The 22,873-nt window shown below is 42.7% G+C and overlaps 1 protein-coding gene across 5 annotated transcripts in view; it reads left to right on the top strand.

Annotated features, from left to right (window-relative positions):
- The window catches only part of SFMBT1 (Scm like with four mbt domains 1), a 143,171-nt gene that overhangs the window by 20,812 nt on the left and 99,486 nt on the right, over positions 1–22,873 (top strand). For 2 of the 5 annotated variants that reach the window (XM_023935514.2, XM_086845586.1), the window contains exons 1-2: positions 17,751–18,420; positions 22,246–22,570. The gene's annotated coding sequence lies outside the window, so the exon portion shown is untranslated. Of the gene's footprint in view, positions 1–191; positions 2,268–5,904; positions 6,094–7,600; positions 7,728–9,039; positions 9,219–10,407; positions 10,589–13,470; positions 13,633–17,728; positions 18,421–22,245; positions 22,571–22,873 lie in introns of those variants that run through there. The other 3 variants (XM_086845584.1, XM_086845592.1, XM_086845587.1) reach the window with 3 other exon arrangements.

The following is a 22,873-nucleotide window of genomic DNA, read 5'->3' as shown; positions in this document are numbered from 1 at the left end:
ATTAGCTTGCTACACATTTTCCTAATCAAAACAGTGGAACAGGTTCACAAACAGCCCTTCCTAAGGGTTTTGGTGGGGGTCAGAGGACTTGTCCCTCTTTTCTCAGTCTTACAGCTCCACACCTTTCATCAGAGACTGGGGCAAGGAGTGTTTCTTTGGATAAAACTCCCTATTCCTTATTCCTTTAGCAGCTTCCCGTGATGCCAGGCAGCAGCAAGGGGCATGCCCAGGAGCAAAGCACAAGAGGGATCTCTGTCAGGTCCTCGTGTCCCCAGGACAATCCTCTATGCAGAGCCCTGAGCAGAGGTTTTGTGTAGCCATCGTGACAGTAATGCTATGAAAGATGCTGCTGATATCAGTCTGAGACAGGAAACACGTAAGGAATTAGAAACAGACTCTCCTGAAAGAAGCAAGACAACAGGATATATTACAATATCAAAATGTGCTTGACAGGTGGAATTTATATATCACATAGTGAAAGAAGCTGTTTGGTGAGTGATACATTTCATATTAAAATATATAAATCATTCGCTTGGAGAAGAATTGGACTCTGTGGGCAAGTAGCTTAGCTACTGCATCTGACATGCTGCCTGTTAAAACAGATATATTCATTTATGAATCTGATAATCATTATCTACTTTCTGTATTTATTCCATGGTAAAATTGAGAGTTAGGTGCATCAGTCACAACATCTGACGATACTCTGTGTCTGTTACTGGCTTGATTGTGTTATTCCAGTGTTGCATGATAGTTAATAGTCCCTAGTTAATCAGAGTATCTATTGATTAATATATATTCCCATTAAGGTAAATATAAATCATAATAAATTAGATAATATAACCATAATAAACCTGCTGTATCCAGTATGTAACACACTAAATCAAAATTAGCAATTACTAATTGAAATTATATCCCCTAGTATAGCATTATATAAATCAAAGGCATTTCTCTAAAATCCATGCATCATTCAGAAGATTAATCCTCTGGCAACTGTAAATGTTTTTCTACTCCATTCATTTGGCTAAGCTGGATAATGGTAATAGCCTTGAGGTTAAGTACACAGCACTGTGTTAGAGCTGACTTGTGGTTGTGGCCACTGGTCCCTCTTGCCCATCCCACTGCACCCACCGCTGTCCCTGGGCACGCTCAGGGCACTGCAGCCACCACCAGCTCACAGAGCTCAGGGGAGATTGTCTCTGCAGTGCTCTTGGAAGGCTTCTACCCTGTGCACTTGGACACAAAACACTGGGGCACAAAAACAAAGAGCTCATCTGGAAGAGACATTGGGGGTTTGGATGATCCCAAACCAGACAGGGTTTTCTTCTTCCTTACTTCCCACTTGGAACTTGAATGACTTGAGAGGAGTGTTTGTTTTGAATTTCTCTCTCCAGCATCCCAGGGAGTGGATGGGAACACCAAGAGGAGCTGTTCTCCCATGAGAGGGCAGGGCAGTGACTGAAAAGCTCTGCATTCACCCAACAGCCTGGCATGGACAGGCTCGAAGTGAGGGGATGCGCTCTGGGCCCCTGGAGGGTATCTGGAGAGAAATACCCTTTATGAATGATTTTGGAGTGCATTTCTGTGGGGATCACCCCTGCCCTGTCAACAAGGGTCTGGAGAAGCTGCACTTTGCAGCCCGTTGCAGTGGGTGGAAACACTGATGGCTCAGGGTGGGCAAAGGGTGAGGAGAAGCAGGTGAGACAGCCCAAGCTCCTTTCACTTGCAGCAGCCTCACAAAATGTCCTCACCATGCTCAGAAACCCAACTGGAGGTTACACAAACCTCCTGCTTACTTTGCATTTTCAAAGCAGAGGACTGGGCACCAGTCCAAGCCCATAATCCCTGCGAGGGCATGTCACAACAAATAGGAAAGGGATAATTAGAATTTTATGAAGTGGCTCTCTATAATGCTACCTACTGTTTACTTATCAACAATTTTAAATTTAGCAACTGATGCATTTTTAATACCAATTAAAAAAAAACTCTAAGAAGCTCATATTTGCTCGTAGTTATGTGGGTTTTTTAAAATAACTCCATTTCCCCAGTGGGACCAATGTGTGTGCACGTGTGTGTGTCTGCTCATAAAATGGTACTGAAAAGTATGAGAGCATAGGAATGTGGCTTAGCAGATAATAACTCTTGATTTCATTGTTTCAAGTCTTGTGTTTTTTCTAAAAGTCAAGGAAAGTCCAGTTCACTGAAGAGAACAGAAGAGAATGAACCGTTCCTGGGCTTTCTAGCAGTGTGGGAGAAGATCCACGCTACAGGTAACTCTAAAAGCAACACGAGATGGAACGATTTCTTCTTTGTCTTTGACCACAGCTGTGTAACTTAGCTAGAGTGGTTTTCTTTTATCCCAGGCAGGACACTATTTCTGTGGTATCTCACACCTCTACATGATGTCCAGAGATAGTAATTTGACATATTGTTTAGAAAAAAACCAGCACTTTAGCAAGACAGTACATTTTACATTATTGATTTGTTGTAGCTAATAGAGCTGCATGGATATTCTTATCCATGGGTAAATCTGAGAGTATTAATCTCCTCACACAAAGGTTTGTGTTAAAAGCCAACACAGAGAATGTAGCTCAGCTCTTGACCAATTTTTGATATCTGATCACCACTGAGGCTCCCAGTGGACAAACAGAACCACGAGGCAGGGGCAGGGCAGGCTCTGCTGTGTCCTGCCAGGAAATCACCCCCTACTTCCAGCCTTAACACAGCTGGACCTGGGCACTGCTCTCTGCTTCTTACAGCACTCAAAGGACCATGGTTTTTGGAGGAAGACAGGGAAATCCTGTGTCAGACAGAAGGGCTGTAAATCATGGGGTAAATTATCCTTGAGTGTAACCTGGCAGAGACATGGAACAACTCAACCTCACTCCCTGTCTGATTCAGCTTCAGGTACTTAAATCCTGTTCTCCCACCTATGAGAACACTGCCCTGGAAAATGTTTGCCCTGCTCTCAGAAAGAATTTCTTTGTGCTTTCTCCCTCCTGTGTCAGCACTGTGCTGTCCAGCTCTGGGTCATCTCTGTGCGCATCTTGGTGTTCCAGAGTTAAGGCTGGGTGGTTTAAGGGGTTGATTTGTGCATGTAAAGGTAACCCCATCAGACATCATCGAGGTCCAGCCTGTTCATGTAAAAAGCCACATGTTTAAACACTGAGTTATGTGCAGAATCTGAAAGTCTTGCTTCATAGTGTTCATGATTAATATGTGTAATAGGTTTTCATGATGTGGACAGGGTGAATGGTGAAATGGATTCAGGTCTTTTTATTTTCTTTTTAGCTTGTTATTATCTAGAGAAAAAAACTCTAATTACTAGAAGCTAATAGCTAGTGTGTTACTTATCCTCTTAATTAGTACCCTAATTATTAAGTGTGGTGATAACCACTAGTTAGAACGTATTTGCTTTTTAAGACTTTGTTTATCTGTCTTCCCACTCCCTCTTTTTAATGACACTGATACCAGCAGAGTTGTTGGAAAGGGAATACCAATAATTTCCCCTTGGGAAATGAGTCATTTTGAGTCTCCTGAACACCGTTACGATTTTCATTCTGTTGTAAAATGCTTTTCACCTTTGAACTGCTGGCTTGTGTTAGATTCTGATATTAAAGTGCTAATATTTGAAACTGTGAGGATGAACTCGGGGCAGCAGAAAAGGTGACCTCAGCAGCACAGGAGCTCACTCAGCTTCAGCCCTGTGGGAGGCTGGAAGGCTCCTGAACAATACAATCTTCAGCTGCCCATCCCAAAATCCTGGGGCGTTCAGTGAAGGATTGCCCGTCGTGCCTGCCTGAAGTCGTGGTGTTGGGTTGGGATGGGAAATCTCCACTGAGATTTTCCTGATCCCCATTCTTTGGAGCGGGAGGATGGGAATTCTGGGTTCTGCCATCCCCTGTGTCTGCTCTCAGCCTAGCATCCCCTGCCACAGCAGGTGTCTGTTCCAAGTTCATCCTTGCTCAAGTGAAACGCCAAGCAGCTACATGCGAACTCTTAATAAAAGAGCTGTTTAAGTAGAGAATTAAGTGTAAATACCTGCCAAAAATCCTGTATTGAGGTGATTGGTATAGATGGGCCACTGCCAGAAGTTGTAATAATAGAGCATTTTTATGGAGTCTTATTAACTTTTTCCAAGGAGTGGCACATTGGAAGTGACTGAAGCCAGTGATTTAAGACACGTGGCAGAAGGGGAGAAAGATCTCTCGATTACTGAGCACAGTGTATGGCTGGGCATGAGTTGGATGTGCTGCAGCACACCAGAAAAAATACTCTGTTAGCTGTAAAATCTAATGGAAGGAGCAAGACATCCCTGCTCCTTCTGCCCTTGATTCTTGGCAGTTTGGATTACAAAGTGCTTAAAGGATGTGGATTAGACGAGCCGTGTTAACTGTACATAGTCGCCCTTTCTGTGGCCTCATTAGCATTCACGATGCTGCACACTGATTTGACATTGTTTCGGCCTGAGAAGCTTGAAATCTAAAGGCAAAACTCCATGACCATCTGAAATCTGAACATTTCAAGGAAAGCTCTGAAGAAAGGGTTCATGAGACTGTGAATAAATTCGTTTCTGTTGCCATGTCAAAAGCAGGGAGCAGGTGGGGAACAACAACTGGAGCAGAGGAGAAAAATAGCGAGAGAGTCCTAATTGTTGTCAGCTTGATTCCAGCCTTGCTCACCCTGACAGACTCTGTCAGGGCAGGCTTTGCTGATTTACACTGATCTAAGTGAGAACATCCTCCATGCTTTTATCCAACACAGCTGCTGCTGGAGTGGTTTTAACCCCCTGGTCCCTTTGCCTTGTTCATCCTTTATGAATGCACAGGGAGGAACAAGCACAGCCAGGCAGGATGGGCAGGCAGCTGGTGGTGCTTCTCCATGCAGGGACACACTTGGAAGAGCTGCAGGGCTTGATCTCTACTCCTCTGTACTACTGCACACCACCTGAAGCTGGCCTCAGTTTTTTCTGAGAAGTGATGACCTTCCCTGTAGGCAGCTTTTCCTTCGGGCTGTTCTGAGCTACCACGAGCACTTGGTTTGTGCTGTGAAATGCAGGTTGTCCATCACATGACCAAAAACCCTTTTTTCTTGTTCCCTTCTAATTTTTAGGTGTAAGCTCTGTTTTTGGCAGTAGAAAATTTTGGTTTCCTTGAAAGACGCTCAGCCCAGGGTGGGTGGGGGTTTCTTTCTGGAAAGAAATATGATGAGCACTTTCTGATTCCAATTCTTGGCAGAAGTGCAAGAGACAACAGGCTTCAAAAGCAGCTCCCTTTTCTGTGCTGGTTTAGAAATGTTCTGTAGCAACACTAATAGCATAGCATATTCTTTTTTGGGTTTTTTTCCCTTTTTTTTCTTTTTTTCCCCTAGCTTTCTTCTGCTGGAGGGGTGCTGCAGCAGGAGATGGAGAGGACAGAAAACTTTGTCTTGAGGATTTGGCACATACTGCCAGGATCCCACCACCTAGATGGGACCTAGCTCTCTGAGAACTGGTCACTTGAGGCTCACTAAGAGTCAGCAAAGTGTTTTGTAAGGTCACCATATGTCCCACTGCCAGGTAAATTCCATTTCTCCATCTTGCCTGGGAGGCTGGGCTGCCCTGGAGTCTCCCACACCTCTCTACTATGAATTCTTACAGGCTTCTCCACTCCTGCCTGCAGCAGTTAAGCTTTGGCTTTCCAGTCTGTTTTTTTGACCAAAGGAGCTTTCAGCACATTTTTTTTTCATTATCATGTTTTAATATAACACTTCCTTAAAACATTATGTGCATTGTTAGGAAAACGTGTGATCACTTAAAATTGAAAGCCACCAGTTGCTGTTAGAGCATTTTAAAGAAGTTAGTGATTACTGGGGTGGAGACTAATAGCATGGTGCTTTCTAATTTTGTGTTCATTTCATGCTTTTTAGGACAAAAAATCATATACAGCTGTAAGGAGTTGGTTCACACAGAATTAGATGTGCTGAAGCTGCCACCTGATGTTTCCTGATGTTGCCACACTCGAGGCCTCTGTGTGACATCTGTCTCTGAAAATTTCTGGTCACTGCCCTTATAAATGGGATCATTTATAGAATATAAGGGATAGAGGGTCCTTCCAGGTATGATCTGCTCAGAGTTGCCTCAGATTTCATAATTATTCACAATAATGGCCCATGGACAGGAGATTTCTGTGTGGAAATGCCAGGAAAGTATTTTGAAATTGTGCTGCTCTGTGCAGCATGCAGCATTCCCTAGGAAAGAGCCTGTATTGGCACCATTCCCTTGCACAGGGCTCTTGTCCTTCCTGGCCACTGGCAGAAATGAGTTCACAAATATCTGTATGTTGCACTGGGTTTCTTTCCCTCTGAGCCTGAGAGCAAGGAAATAAAATCATAAAATTGTTCCAGCAGCAGGAGTCCAGTGAATGGGTAATTGTCACACAATGTAAAGGTGTTTGAAAGAGTGGAGAAAAAAATAATCTAAATGTTCTACTTTTACTGGGAAAATGTATTATTATTTATGAATAATTTTTGCTGTTGAAGGGAAGTGTAAGATACAATCAGAGAGACCATAAAAATGAAATTTATAAAGTGTTATTTACATTATATTGGAGAAGAAGGAAGAACTGGCAGGGCAGAATTCTGGTTCATTTAAATACAAAATCAGGTTATTCAGAATTGCATTCTTAGATTAACTGCTGTACAAAATTTAGCCCATAATTCTTCCTGCAGTAGAAATAAGAATCCTGGTGAGCACTGCTAAGACTCTTAGTTTTATTTGTATCTCCAGACTGTGCTGGTGTCTGGGGTTGGGGCTGTGTTCTGCTGCAGCAGAGGCTGAGCAAACCCACAGCTGAGTGAGAGGCACTTTTCTGAAAGCTTTCCTGTCCCTAGAAGTAATGAGAGAACCAGTGGGACCTCAGCAGCCAGCCCAGGACAGCAGCACTGCTGGTGGGGAGCACCCATGGCCCAACCACCCAGGGCAGGAGCTGGCACTGCCCTTCCTTCTGTTCCTAAAGAACAGAACAATTTTTAACGAGGTTGGTAACTAACTGTCAACATTCCAAGGTTTATCACTACACCAAGGCATGACATTATCCCTATAGATCCTCTCTGGGCTGTCAAGCCTGTGGAACTGGGGTTGCATTTGGGGTGTTTCCTGCTCTGTTTACCCATTCATTGCTTGTTACACTGCTAGAAGCGAGATCTGGAGAGTTCCTTTGCATGTTGGAAGACAAAGATAACAGAAAAAGGAGAAAAATACCACATTTCTTAGTTCCCAAGATGCATTTGGAGATTGGTATTGCTGGACTTGGTATGTAGGTGCAGCACCTGATTTGTAGCTTTTTGCCTTTGCTGTTTCAGTCTGTTAGTAGTGGAGCATGAACAGGTGAAAAATGTCATAATCTCAGATTTTTGCACTTCTATATTTTACCATAAAATTAACTTCTTTCTCAGATTGAAGAGATTGGACTGTGCTGAACAGATTAGGGTCTGTTAGGATGAAGCAACTGCACATCCATTGAAGAGATGAGAACTCAAAAGGGGATTGTAGTGCTGGAAATTCTACCCAGGAAAACATAACTATGGCCATGAATAACATTTTCTTATCTCTTCCTATTGACAGAAAACCAGCCCAAGTGAAGTAAATTCATAGCATATCAGATCCCTGCCAAGGGAAAAGTGTTGACTAAAATCAGCTCAAACCTGCTCTTTCCACTGGGAAAAGGAGTTCCTAGAGAACTGCAGATTTGGTGGGTGCTTTCTGCTTTTCAGGACAAATGACAGTTCCAAAGAAAAGGAAAAAGCCTTGGATTGGAAGTTTGGGTTTTGGTAAAGATTCTGAAGTTTTGGTGAGAGCTGGAGGAAGTTTTATGTTCTAACACAGCAGGACAGAAGTACAAGGAGCAAACAAGGACTGTGCAGAATGAGGTGCTGCTTTAGAAAAGTCCAAAATATTTTAAATGCAACCCTCCGTGTGTGTGTGTGTGTGTGTTTGTAACCATGCCTGGGAAAAGAATAAAAGGAAAAGCACTTTTGCTTTGCATTTTAAGAGCAGTTCTTCCTTCTGAATACTGAATTAAAGCTGATGGATAAAAGACAGCTCCATGTCACAACCTCCTAAGCCACAGGCTGGTGGTGCTCAATGCTCAGATCCTCTGGGTGCCTGATTTCTACATCTGCACGTGAGGCTGAATGCCACAGTCTGAAAATATCCTAAAGAAAGGTCTGGGAAGATGAGGAAGCCTGGATTTTATTCACTCAAGAAACAAGATTCCGAGTAGCCCATGTATAAGGCTGCATATAATGAAATGTCTGCACAAAACAAACACAAGAGTACAACTCCTTTTTACCATTACAACACCCCACACAGAACACAGATCTCGTGAATAATTGGCACAGTGATATATCCCCAAATTTATGGTATTGCACAAAGTTTTTCACTGTGAAAGTAAACACAGGGGATGTGTTATCTGTCAGGGGTAAGAGGGGACAGTCAGGCTCAGAAGCTGGAGATCTGGAGCAGTCCCTCATGTGAGCAATGTCTGCAATCCAGGGAGAAAATGAAACACTGCCAAGTGTTTAACAATAATTCATTTTATTCCAGCATTACTCAGGGCCTGTAACTCAGTGAAATATTGTTTGGAAAGTCGATTGTTCAAATGGGTGTGGATATAAAACCAAAGAAAATGCTGCCCTTGGAGGCAAGGCTGTAGTCCCTAGTTTCAGTTAGAAGAAAATAAATAGTAACTATTACTCTGAAGCCTTTTGAGAGGTTTTTGTGGTCTTAAATCCATGAATGTCTGTGTGGGGGAATAAAAAAGGAAAAGGTAACCTGCTTAAGATAAAACAAGTTCTAAGAGTTTTCTAATTCTGGCTCAAGACTCCTGCTGAGCCTAAAGTAAACACTGTGATATTGGAAGAAACCAAATAGGTTCTTTGGGGTTTTTTTTACACTCATTATTTTTATTTTTCCTTTTGTCTTTTTTGGATTTTCCTGGGAGTACCTTCTAGTCCCTGCCTATATGACCTATGAGCTGTGGGATTTCTCTTCCTTTTTTAAAGCTCATTCTTTCCAGAGTTAAAAAGTTCTGGTTACTTCAGAGACAGAAGTCAGACCTTGCCATGTATTGTTCAGAGAATGCATCCAGAACTCCTCAGGCTCAAGAGTTCCAGGACACTCCATGAAGTTCGTTAGAGGAGGGTGCTTGATGGCAGAATACACAGGAATTAAAGGAGAAAAGGTCTGGGTGATTTATATGGTTTGCAAAATGGTGTTGGCTTACAACTTCTGTACTTAGTCTTGAAAAAAATCCTTTGAAAATCAAAATAGAACTTGGGAAATTCAATTTAAATCAGCCTGAGAAGCCATGAATTGAGTCATCAGTACTGAAATGTGAGTCACCTGTTTGCCAAAACATGCAAAAATGTCTGTTCTGTGTTAGAGCAGAAATTAACCAACACCAGATTTGAAAAACTGGCAGATCTTATCAATACTTCCAGATAACACAAGTGGAGATAAATACTTTAGCTGAAACCTGAAAGGAGGAAGTCGAAGCTGCTCTTCATTTTCCCCGTGGACCATTGCTTTACTTGCTCTCAAGTATAATCCTTTTCAGCACAATCAAGCTGTTTAAGTTTTCATTTTTTAACATTCAATCCACTTCGAAATTTTTCAAGATGGACTTCAAATTGAGTTTGGTTTTGGTATTCTGAGAGCAGCATGAGGAGTTCTTATAATAATACTAGTTAAAATGATTGCCAGATTTTTTACTTTGGAGGCATTTACAAAATTCCAAATTGCTACTTAAAAGTGCAAATATTTACATATATAGATGAAAATCTGGCTATAATTTTTATTTTGCAGACCACATTTCAGAGCCAAGACATGAAAGAAATGGATTCCTGGGCTGCAGAGTCAGATTGGTTTATTTCTTGCTAATAAATTTCTAACAGTGTACATATTTACTGAGATCTTCAAAATTAGCCTTTTCTGGGAAGGTTTGGAACATCAATTGTCAGGCTGTACTTCAGAAATCCAGTTGTATATTCTATTTACCCTCAGTCCAAGCAGATGCTGTGGGTGGGATCCCTGCCCATGGCAGAGGGATTGGGACTAGGTGGTCTTCAAGGCCCCTTCCAACCCAAATCATTCTGTGATTCTATTTTGAGCTCACAAAATGGCAAGTTCTTAATCTTTATGAATATTCTGGGATCATATAGTTAATTTGTCACTATTTCTATCCACTTAAGTACAAACTTATATGCTGAATGGAATTTTAGGGAGGTTCCTTTGTCTTTAATTTTTGCTAACAATGGTGTGTGGTGTGTGTGATAGCTCAGATTGGAGAGTGGGTATCTAGCTGAGTAAGCACACCTGTCTGTCCTTTTCCTTTTTATAAAATATTCACCCATCTAATCATTTTTGTCTAGGAGAAAATGGGAAGAAACTATCCCCACTGAGCTTTAAAGACTGCTGGTGCAATAAACACTCAGCAGAAAGTCATCCTCAGTGAGTGGGTACATTTGAAAGGTTATGAACTGAAAGAGAAAAGCAAAGTCCTAAATTGGATTGCTGGCAGCAGTTCCTCATGTTTCACTTAAGCCACTTTAGGTAAAATGACTTTCCTTTTTGTTTGCCAGGAAAAACAAGATGCTTTGTTTAAGTTCATTACCTCTAATATTTTATAAGTAGGTGGGTACAGAGCTATGCTCTGTTTTCTATGACCTGGGCTCTGAGATGAGAGTGTTGCTGTCTGCAAGTCGCCATTCTGTGCCTATTTGAATGCAGAGCATCCATCATTGTGCACAGACTCTCTCTGAGCTTCCATTTGTAGCCTCTCTGTGCTTGGGTTTGCAGCCCCAGCAGCTGTGCTGCCTAAATAGAGGGGAAAGGCTTTTTTCTGCCACTTGCCTTTATGCTTTGCTTCTCAATGTTAGGCACAACCAAGGTGTTTCTCTCTTGGCTCATGAGGAAGGTCAGACTGAAAGCACAAGCATGGTCTGTGCTGACCACCCCAGGTTCCCTGCTGCCTGTAGAGGCGTAGGAGATGGTTTTGCTGGCAGGCCCCTTTCCTATGGCTACAGGGGACAAAATGCCCAGTGGTATCACCTGCATGGAGTGGTGTGTCCACAGCACACAAATATTCTGCATCAGGCTCTGCCCTGTTTGCCCCCTGCCTGAGGCTGGCTGCTCACTGCCATTCTGGACACCAGGCTCTTTGGAGTGATTCTTCACAAGGAATTACTCCACACCAGAACAAGGTCCTTTCCCTGTGGGCAGGTCAAACTCAGATGTTGCTAAAGATCTGAGACTTGTCCCAGATTGTCACTAAATCATGGCTTTTCTGAGGAATAAAAGCATTTTTAACTCTGCTCCTGGTTTCCTCAGCTGCATCTGGTTTAGCCTGGGTGCAGCCACACTGGAGGTGCTGCTGTGGGTTCCTGCAGTGCTGTTCCTGGGGAAACAGTGCCAGAGGCACCTCACTGATGCCAAGGAACCTTCAGGACACAAGGGGGGGTCCTGTTATTATGCATTAATCTCATTTCAGAGAGAAATTATTGAGACAACAGTATCACAAGGAATAATGGAGGGTTAAAGAGCAACCTCTGTGAAAAGGGTATGAATAACCTGAGGAAGGCACATCAAAGTGCTCTCTTGGGCTAAAAAGCAGTCCAGCCTCATCCAGAGACTGTAAATAATATTGCCCCCAGGGTTCTGCTGCTCAAGAAACAGTACAATAAAATTCTTTCTGCAGACCACGGGCTTGATTTGGATGCTGGTGTTATTGCAATTTCCAGAAAGTTTAAGTGCTGCAAAGACAGTGGAAACTCAGCAGTTTGGATTCTTCCTGGCTCCTTCCCCGAGCCCCCCACAAACACAGTAATTGCAGCTGCCCAGGACTGGGACTGTGGGCCAGAGCAGCCCCAAGCCCTCCCCTGTTTACACAGGGGCCAGTTTCTTTATATGAAAAACAGAACAAAATAAAACCCCACAAAACAAAACAAGTAAAACTGCTTCTTTAAGGGCTCTTTCTTCAGTTTTAGCATCCTCTAAATGACTCAAATGGGCTTTGTAGGCAGACACGAGGCATGCTGTGGGTGAGGATTAAGCAAGCCCAGTTTAATACTACAAGGAATAATCAAATGTGGAAACACCCTGTCCTTTCCCCTTGGGGGACATTCAGTGAGCTGCCGTGTTCAGAGCAAGCTTTGTTGTTGGCTGGAGCCACCTCCTTGCTGGTTTCCTCACTGTGCACGAGTTGATGCAACCCTACCTATTAACTTTTATTTTATGTTCTGTATATTTTTATTATGAAAGAGAGCAGGGAAACCAGTGTGCTTGGCTAATCAGGTTTATTTATATCCAGCCCTGATGTTGCCATTATGCCTGGAACACACACAGTAAAGAACTGGGATCTTTTGCCTTTTTCTGAGAAAAATACCAGGTATTTAAGGCAAGTTGGTAGGGGACAGGGTGACCAAGTTTTATTTTAGAAATGTCACTCTGTGCTACCTGGAAATTGAAAACATCCGTTCCAGGTATCTTTGAGCATTTGGAAATTACTGTCACCTGAATTCTTTGACCCAAGCTTCACACAGAAGGCAAAATGAGTAACAGTAACTAAGTGAAAATGAAAAATTAATTGTCTTTTTCTCCCTGGAGAAGAGATCCATTCTGCTGGAGCTGGATAACACTTGGAAGCTACAGAGCTCCTTTTCATTAGAGAAATGAAAGGCTCATCATCCCTAGAGCTCTTAATTAGGCACCTTTTGCCATTCACAAAAATCTGTGTCTCTGCTGTCAAGTCCTATTTGTTTTAAAAATTGATTCATTCTCTTCAGTTCTTTTGTTGGGCAGCAGAAATGGATAGACCAAATGAGTCCAAACACTTTGTAAATTGTAAGAGGTTTAATATAATCAGCGTGGCCACGCCAAGCTCAGAGAACAAGTGTACCGCAATGCTTTGGTGCCACGGGCTCACAGAGCAATAACAAAATCCATGTTCAAAGCAGAGAGGGCTACAGAGGACAGGGAAAAAAAGTACATCTGGAGCATTAGCTCCCTGCAGACCTATATGGTACTCTTTCATTTATGGTGGCTATTAATCCACAGGAATTACGTATCAGGTAGAGAGGGTCAAAATGAAAGCATTTGGGTTTAAAAATATTCAGACTGAATGTTTTTTAGTGCAGGTTTTCTGGTGAGGAGTGGTTTAAGCCTTTTGTTTAAAGGAGATGGAATTTCTTTTTCACCACCACCCAAAAAATAACATCTCTTAGGTGTTGAATATAAATTTAAACTGAGATCATCTGTATTTGTAAGCCTTCCTTTGAAGCATTTCTCCTTATGACAATATTCAATATCTGTTTACAAGGTTTTGATTTCATGCAGGAAACAACTGCTTTTGTACAAACATGTAAATCTATATATGAATGTGAGTATTTGCATATAAATGTGTCTTCTACATTATTTTTTTGTTTTAAAAATCTCAGCCAGCCTTGAAACAGGAACAAAACAATAACCATCACTCATGGGACCTGCCTGACTGGAGCTCATCAGTGAACCCAAGCAAAGCTGATGCAAATCCCACCATGCAGGAGGCTGGGCCTTCCAAGAGTATGGTTGCTGCTTTCCAGGCTGAGAAGATTCTCCAGGTACCTGCATTTTCAGGTTTAGATGACCTGTTCAATACATATCACTAAATACGCGGAAGGGTTTGTTGCAGAATTTGGTATAAAGACTCCAGGTTTTTTCCAAAACTTATCTTTTAGGCTTAAAACTACTACAAAATTGTTCTTTGCATAGTTAGAGGGGCAAATGGCCCGTTATTAATCAGTGTAGTGCATTTTGGAAGGTGGATACAGGGAAAGGTAAGTATTTCTCTTTTGTGGAAGCTGTACTTTCTGGGGAGAAAGAGTTTTAAATAAAGGCCAGCATGATTAGAGAAAAAGGGTAGATATAATTGATTTAAAGTCTTACAGGAGTAGTTTTCATACTGATTCTCTGAGTATCTTTTCAGTACATACATCTTTCTCTCTAAAAGTGGTGCCAGTTTGAGTCACTGCTTCCTGTGTTTTGTAGCTGCACAGATGAGCTGTGCTGGGAGAAAGCCCCAAAGAATTTCCCCACGTGCACAGGAAGGATTACAGACCCTGTGCTAGATGCATGATGTATCCTTGCAAGCTTCACCAGCCAAACTGTGCCAACACTGGTGTCTCAGCTATCACTGTGGGGTTTTTAGTCATTTTTTTTCTCAGCCCATTAAAAAAGTTGTCAACAAAAGTATCAGCGTATTAGAAATAACTTAAGAAATTATAAAAATGCTCACCTCCTGTATTTCTGTGCCCATTTGTTGTTGCTGCTGGCAATTACATGAGATCCAACACAAATACCTTTATTTAGTTGAGTACGGTACAATTTTCTTTTTAGTTCCTTCTTTTCCAAAGATAAGCAGGTCTGACTCCTATTTTATTGATTGAAAGTTGAAATTTCCATAACCACACTGAGAGTCTTGCTGACAGAGCAGTGTAAGCAAATTGTCTTAGAGGTACTCCCTTCCCAGAGGATGGAATCGAAGAGGATTTATGGAAGAGCTTCACACAACAAAGGAGTTTTGCTCTTTCCCACATGTAGACAGTGCTCACAATACCCAATTCAGATTGCTGTGTTAGATCATGGCCATTGCCAACACGGCCTTTTCAAAGGCAGGTGCAGCATTTCATGCTCACATTTTTTGCCCAAGGTTACAGAAGTCCCTTCAGTCTGTATTTTGCTTACAAACATGAGAGATGATCCACACACGTACTCTGCATTTGCACTGGATTAGCTGTAATTTGCAGAACGAGTTCTTTTGGGTGATGACAATGAAAACATTAAACATCAGGGCTTGCTGGAGCTGTGCAAAAACCAACAGAGGCACCCTGTAGACTCTTAACTTACTTATTTGCCCTGTAAGAATCTCCTTGGGTCTCCACCTGTGGAAATGCAGAGTGAAACTCTACTCAGAAAAGCAGTTTCATCTGGAGGTGCAGCAGGGCCAGGCATCTGCTGTGTCAGAATGAAAATGTGACACATTGTGTTCAGCCAGACCTGAGATGAATTTTGAAAATTGCTCAAGCTTGGAAAGCTTTACATGGTTTGGGAGGAGAATGAGCTGCTGAAATGCTCAGCAGCCACTGCAGATCTCACACATGTGTGGAGCAACACAGGATTAACAAATCTTGGGCCTGAGAGAGAAAAGTCATTGGGGGAGAATATGAACCATGCAAAGCCTCTTGTTTGTATCTGGGCATTGGACAGCTCCAGTAAACCTCTCAGTAGCTGGCAAAACAGTATGAAAATCTGCAGTTATTTCCCTTTCCAGCAGGTTTGTTTAACCCCTGACAGAATCACTCCAGTAAAGGTGAGGAGTCTGGCCACAGCTTGTTTTTAAATTTTAATCAGTCTTTGAACAGTTAGCTCAAAGCTGTGTTTACAGTTAAAAATAAATCATGATTTGGACCTTTCCATCTGAAATTAGGACACTCAGGTTAGCCCTGCTGGTGACTGGGAGAGCCATGGTGAGTGTACCCATGAGAAGAATCTGAATTCCAGTCTTCCCTTCCTGTGTGTAGCACTTCCAAAGCTCCAGCACTTGCAAACAGCTGTGTTGGCACATCTGGAACTGCTCCTGTAGGGATCCATCCTGTTGGGGAGCCCTCTGCAGCTCTGGGAGCAGAGCCAGGGGCTCAGCCAGCTATGAAACTAAGTGAAACAGCTAATTCCTGTCAGGAGGGCACTGCAACTCGTGTTGCTTTGCTGTGACAGAGGAGGTAGTTACAAACCTCAGTCTACATCTTCCCATTTCACTCAGCTCCAGTAATTATTGACAGGTCTAATTGCCACCAGATGGCTGTATTTTAGTGTAGGACAGTATCAAAGACCCCAAAAGCTTATGTAAATGTACAGCTTTTACCTGGAACCTTAGGAAGGCAGAGAACAGCACGGATTGAAAGCTCACAGAAATCACAGAATCAATTAGGCTGGAAAAGACCTCTGAGATCATTGAGTCCAGCCTATGACCCAACAACACCATTTCAACCAGACCAAATAATGATTTCTGAAACCAGTGGGAATTTTGCTGACAGATACCAGATATTTCAGCATTCTAAAACCAGCCACAAATAAAATCGGCAGCACTCAACTAAATTCAAGCAGGAAGGAAAATGTGTTAGCAAAGGGAAAACAAATGCTCCATTTACATAACAATAAAACTTTATATGAAAAAAGAAGCCTCCTGAGAGTGTGAAATACCTTTCAGTACTGCCTGCTCAGGGCAGCATAATAATGCCTGACTGCGTAATCTGAGCTGAGAGATGTGATGTTGTGGGAGATGCAGAGGATGTGTTCAATCACCCTGTTCTTTGCTAAGTGAGTCAGATAAAAGACTATGTGAGAACCATAGTCAGAGGAAGGAAGCTATAGTCAGTCCTGGGCATTGAAACTGAATGAGTGTACATTTTTAAAAGTTACATACATTACAGCCTTCTGAAGGACTTGTTGATTCAGGGATCCTAAAACAACAGACAGTGTTAAAGGACAGACTTGGAGAGGGACATACAGTCAAACAGCAGCTGTGGGAATGTGGCCACAAGATACTGATTTTGTAGGATCCTGAAATGATTTGGGCCAACTCCCATCTCCATTACTGCTTTAAAACAGAGTCTGAAAATGCCTGTGTTTGGAAGAAGCATTTCTGTGCTGAATTTCCCTGGCAAATCCCATCACTCAGCCTAAGAGAGGAGAAGTTGCTGAACTCGCACATGCAGGGAAAGACAGTGAATTACAGAGGTTTGCAGCTTCATGTGGAGAGAAAATTGCAGGATTCATAAAGCAGTAGCTGGAAGAAGTGTGTACAGATGCTTCAGAGACCTCTTGTGCAAACAGACAACACCTTAACTCACTGATTTAGAAGCAGAATTAACTTTGTTCTTCAGCACTGCTTCTCTTAACTGCTTCACTGCCATCACAGATGCTACTGGAACACCTTCTGGGCTGCCTTTTTCGGTAGCAGTGAGTCTAATATCTCCCCCCAAACTAATCACCTTTAGCAGCTCTCACTGGATTTGCTGCCTGGGCCCTGGTACCATGTTCATCTTTTAACTTCCAGTATCTGACAATTTTCTGTTTTCTTCATATTTCACCCTGGTCATAGAGGTAGTACCTAACAGACCTGACTGTATGCACTTGATTTCACACCTTTGTTTTTCAATTTAGACACAGTTGACTTTGGAAAGGATTTATTACAGTATGAAATACCTGATTCAGCAGAGGTAACATCACATGGTGCCATCCTCAATAGCAGAAATTTCCTGAATTCATTTTGAAGTTTATAAAAGACATCAAGTATCAGAGTGGTCACTTTTACATACCATGAAGCAGTCAAGGTTACTCATGGAGCTTACAATATGTTTACTCTTTATTTAGTTCATGCAGAATTCTCTGTACTTCAGAGGGGAACTTGATTTTGTACTAGATGAATAAATGTAGACTCTATAGATGGTAACACCTATGTATTTTTTAAAGTTCCTTTCTGTATTAGGGATGTTCACACACCTACCACAGCCTTGCCAGTCTTATTTCCCTGTCACCTAGGCCTCGTGAGCTATTACTGTATAAACAGATTTTTTTTTTCTTCCTTTCTTCCCTTCCTTTTTTTTTCTTTTCCTGTCTTTTTTTCTGTAACCACCTGACCACTTGTCCTGGAGGTGAAGGCCTGCCCTGTGCTGCCTTTGTTGGGTGTGTGTCACTGTGGAAGCCCCCGGAGCAGACCAGGCTGAGGAGGCAATCCCCCACCCTCAGCAGGATGTGCAGCTCCCATTAGCAGGTCCCTGAGGAGCAGGGCACTTACAGAGCCAGCTCTGGCTGCTCCTGTGTGGGACAGCACAGGCCACGCAGGGCACAGGCTGCTGCAAGCATTTCTGGGCTCGTGCTGCAAAATGTCCTCCCTGAGCCTGTCAGAAGCTGGGGGGCTTGAAGGAGAATAATTCTGAGGAGAATGGTTTCAGACTGCTGGGGTTTGAAGTTTGTTAGAGACCTGCTGAGCAGCACTGCCCCATGTCCTCCTGGAGCTGCTGCCCTGCCAGCGTGAGGAGTGACGGGCCAAGGCCCTGCTGTGAGCCCGGCCCTCAGCCATGGCAGCCATGCTCGCTCGCGGGCTCCTCTCCCACCAGCCTCGGCCACGCTGGGCCTTGGCCCTGCCTCTGCCTGCTGCTTCTCACCCACCACCTCCTCCAAGTGCCCCATCAGCCTGTCCTTGCTTGAAGAGCTGCTCTGAACGGGTTCTTCTGTGTGTACAGAGTCTTTAAAGCGCAGCAGTGCGGCAGCAGACATCCTCCAGGAGAGCAGTGATGGCAGCAGACCAGAGGCTGCTGTAAGCAGGGTCTGAAGAGCAGGACGAGGAGGTAGAGGAGATGACTCAGATGTGCAGGAGGCTGAGTGTGCACTGTGGTTTTGTTAGTAAGAAAGCTTGTGGCACTCAGAATGCATCTTTCAGCTTTCTGAAGATGCTTTTGATTTGTACAAGCTGAATCAAAGGGCTGGGTGAGCTGGCTGATCATTCTCAGAAGGAAGAGGCAGCTGTGTTCAAGCTCTTCCCCTGACCTGAATTCCTGGTTGAAAAGCAAACCAGTTTGCTAGCTGAAAAGAAAGTGTCAAAGGATACTACAATTAAATTATTTTTTATTTCCACCTATCAAAGAAAATTAAGTGTGAGGGATTAAGTGGATAAATGTATCAAGTAAACCAGCAGTGAAAACAATATACTCCCTTCCTACAACTGTAAACAATTACTGCCATGTGATTTGGAAACTGTCAATTAGCTCTAAGCACAGTGAATCAGAGCTGCTTTCTGGTGTAATGAAAATGGAGCATCTCCCCGTCACATCAGTATAGATTGCATTAACCTTAATGACTCCTGTAAGGCTAAACCTTGTCTTGCCAGGCAGATTGAACACTGTGCCTTGTAAGCTTTGCCTTTAACTTATCTTTGTAAAACTCCCATTGATTCTACTCTAATTTAAACTAGAAATACAGAAATTGTCAGGTCTGAACAGACCACTGGTGCAACTAATTTGATTTTTTGTTGCTAACTGCAACCAGTGATGGATGGGCTCAGGGAAAAGAAGAATGATTCATTCCCTGTCCCCTCCCCTTTTCTCTTTCCACTTGTACCCTTTCCCTAATTTGTTTAATTAAGTGTGGTGTGATTTCTTTACCCCCAGCTGATGACAAGTTTGTGTACTGAAATGGAAATATTAACAGATTTTGTGTCTTCAAACTCCCCAGTACTATTAGAGATATTATTCTTGCTAGTGTAAATGTCAAATCCCAGTTTGGAAATAATTCTTCTGTATCTCCTGTATTAAATGGATTATTCTAAGTTTCCAAATCCATTGCCAGGACCCTTCTTTTTTAAAATCATTGAATGACTCCTTTTAGTGGGAGAAAATGTAAATAGGACCATGTTGTTCATGAGCACCACCATCTGCCACATCTCCTGTTTCATTATTAATCTCTGGATAAAGTTTATTTGGTGAATTGAGAGGAGCTCCTCTTAGATTTATCCCAGTATAACAAAATCCAACCCTGTTTCCTCCAGTCATAGGGAATCTCTCTCTTCATGATGCACCTTAATAAAATTGCTAACTCTTCATGGGGAGAAAGACATAAGTTGATGTCTCAGCTAGAATAATGTCTTCTTGGTCTAATGGCTGGTCTATCTTTATTGATCAGCTTCTCCAAAATATCTCTGAAGTTCCCAACCTATGACATAATGAAGTGATTTTTCCATGGGCTGTTGCTCAGTGCTTTAAAATTGGGCCCACAGGGGTACCAAACTCTGATTTGAAAAGGCAGGTACCATGAGTTAATTACTTTTTTGTACAAAAATAGGATTTGACTTCAATTTCTGAGATATGTGAGCTCTACTTAGCTCATGCCAGGTCAGGCTTTCTCTTAACTGAATCTCTACCACACATCAGTTCACCTATGAACACAGAAAAGCCACTGCTCTTGTACCTTATTGCTGCACAGACTATTTCCAAAGCTCTGTTGCTGTGGTTTAGAGAATGTGTATTATCAGCTTTATTTGTTCCTCACATTAGGAAAAAAAAAATCTGCTTATGAATTAGGAAAAAAATCCAGGAATATTTTAATCCTGATGACTACAAATCTGCTACAGTGCAGACTAGAAGGCTCTACTTGTATTCAAGAGGGAAAAGAATACTTCAAGCTGGGAATTTAGCTGGGAATCTCTGAGTAAAGCATTTTCCTGCTCAGGTGTGAGGATGCCTGCTGGCATCTTGCCACCCAGCTTTGCAAACCCTGCTATGTTCAAACAGCAGTTCTACTGCAGGCAGTGTACTGTGATTTTTTTTTTTAATTCAAGTATAACTACTTTTCCTATCTTTATTCCTTGCATTGGTAAGTGCAAAAGCTTCCCATTCAAGTGAGAAACTAAAAAATAACCAAGTAAGGATGAAGTAGTCATGAGGTTAGCTTGACAACTCCCACACCAAACAGGGAAAATATTTAAAAACTGAGCACCTGCAGTATCATGACAGAGGAGGGGGAAACATCACAAAAACCACATTTGTGGGAACCTGTGCAAGGTTTTATGGACTGCCAGAGTGTATGGTAACTGCAGGGCTGAGGGAATCTAAATAATAAGTGAATTTAGGGAAAAATTATAAAATACTAAAGGTCCAAATTGTTGGTAAAGCTTCCCTTACTAACAACTATTAAAAATAATTAAAATAAGTTAGGAGCTAAAGGCAGAGGGTTTCACTAACTACAGAACCTTGTGTTTGAAAGTCAGCCTGTATTTCCAGCAGAGGTGTGTGCACGCAGGATTGTATGGCTTAGTGGTTCCTAATCCAGCTCTCAAACAGCAGCAGAAAGCCTTTTTCTGCAGAAATCTCCTTTGCAGCTGCACTGTCAGGGGCTCACCCTCCAGATCAGGTGGAGGGAGCACTTCTGAGCTGGTGTCTCCTTTGTAATAGGGCCACCATTTCCATAAACTTGTTCTCAATCACTGCAGAGGCCAGGATCCAGAAATTTGGATCTGGCATTAAATGCACCTGGATGATTTTGTACAGTGAAGGAGCTGCTTAGTGTTTGTATATCAGCCAAGGAGTGCTGAGCAGTGGCCTATGTAGCTTGGAGAAAAAGAGAGAGGAGATGCTAATGAATACAAAATTTATAATAATCTTATCAATTTAGAGGCACCAGAGCTGCTCAGACATGGTGCTAATAGCAGAGCTTTCAGTTGTCAAGTTTGATCCATGTATTTATTTCTGTCTCCCAGTCCTGATCCTTTTCCCTTCATGTAGTAAATCAGATAGGACATATCTGAACTTCTAAAGGTTGCCAGATGTTTCTTGTATTAGGTTATTGGGAGGCAATAACTTCCAAAGGGCAGAAGAGTTTTGGCTACCTGGTGAATTTAATCAGAAGAGATGGGAGCGGGGCCGTGGGGCTGGGTGAGGACAGGTCCCATCAGGTGGGCACTGGGGAGCAGGAGAGAGGCACAGCACGGCTGGAGTCCCCTGCTGCAGGGCCTGACTGGGGCTCTGCACTGCCCAAATGGGCTCCAAACCAAGTGACAGGGAAGCTGCTTTTGGCTGTCAGAGCCTCAGCCAGCAAAGTGTAGAGTTCAGTTACTACAGCCATATCCTGTATCCTGAGTGCATCACTGGATTCCTTCTTGCTTTCTTTTCCCAATGTGTCAGGTCTCAGTGCTCTAAAATTTCACTCTTGCCAAAACCAAGTGCATGATGACAGAACTGCCACCTGAGCAAGCAAAAAAAGCCCCGTTGTTTAAAGAGATCTCTTTCCTAGTGTACCTCCAGGCCTGTTTGCCTCTTCCATTCACCATCTAGAGAAAGAATCTAAATAAAGAAAATACAAGCATTTCACACTCTTTAAACTCAATTTCTTTGTCCAAAACTCAGTGTTTGTCCCTCTCAAAATCACATTTTTAGGCTTATGAACTGTCCATATGAAGCAGTCTATCCAAGTGGCAAATTTCTGAGGGCATTAGAAAGCTGAGGACAGAAACAGCTGCATTCTGTAACTCAAAAACTCTTAATTCTCAATAAACAAGGTGGGGTTTACAAAGACTAAAGCTTTGTGTTTAGAGGAAGGGTATAACAAAGAAAGCATGAAAGGTCTGCACCTTATATTCCCATTGTACATAATGCCATTTGCAAATTTGTCTCCAAAACCAGAAACTTGCAGTCTGAGGAGAACTCCAGTGGTAACAAAGGAGTGACAGCATGGACTGTGGACTGCTCATCACTCCTGGCTGCATCTGCATCCCTACCCTGGTGCCAGAGGGGGACCCTTCTTCCAGAGAACCCAGGGGGGACCCTGCAAACCTCCTGCCTTCGACTGAGACAGCCAGAGATGGAACAGGAGCTGTGTTTTAGTGTCTGCCAGAAAGAAATCCCTGCTGAGCTGCTCCCCTGGCCTTGTGCCCACTCCGTGGTTTCCCGAGGTGCTGCAGGTCCAACCTGCTGGCCACAAGTCCAGGACATCCTCGTGCTGAGCCAGGTACTGCTGATGCCATAGGGGCTGCTTTCCTGTCTTCCTTAGCTAATCTGCCTCTCACTTTTGCAGCCTCACTACAAAAGTACATTGAGTATCTCGGTCTGGTCAACCGCAGTTTGTTTGCGCTTATATTTTCTGTTAAAAATGCCTGACTGGTTACCTAAAATAACAAAATATTGTTCTCATTTGTGAAGGCTGAGACTGCTTAAGCAGAGGCTTGAATTACTACTGAAAACTGTGTAACAGACTTTCGTGTAGAGAGTTTGTGTCGTATGCTGTAATTTATTAGTCTCCCAAGGTATGCAA

This window comes from Cyanistes caeruleus, chromosome 11 (genome assembly GCF_971803275.1).
Source record: "Cyanistes caeruleus chromosome 11, bCyaCae1.hap1.1, whole genome shotgun sequence".
Classification (NCBI taxonomy): domain Eukaryota; kingdom Metazoa; phylum Chordata; class Aves; order Passeriformes; family Paridae; genus Cyanistes; species Cyanistes caeruleus.
Note: the sequence above shows the minus strand (reverse complement) of the source record. Positions and strands in the feature narration are given on the sequence as shown.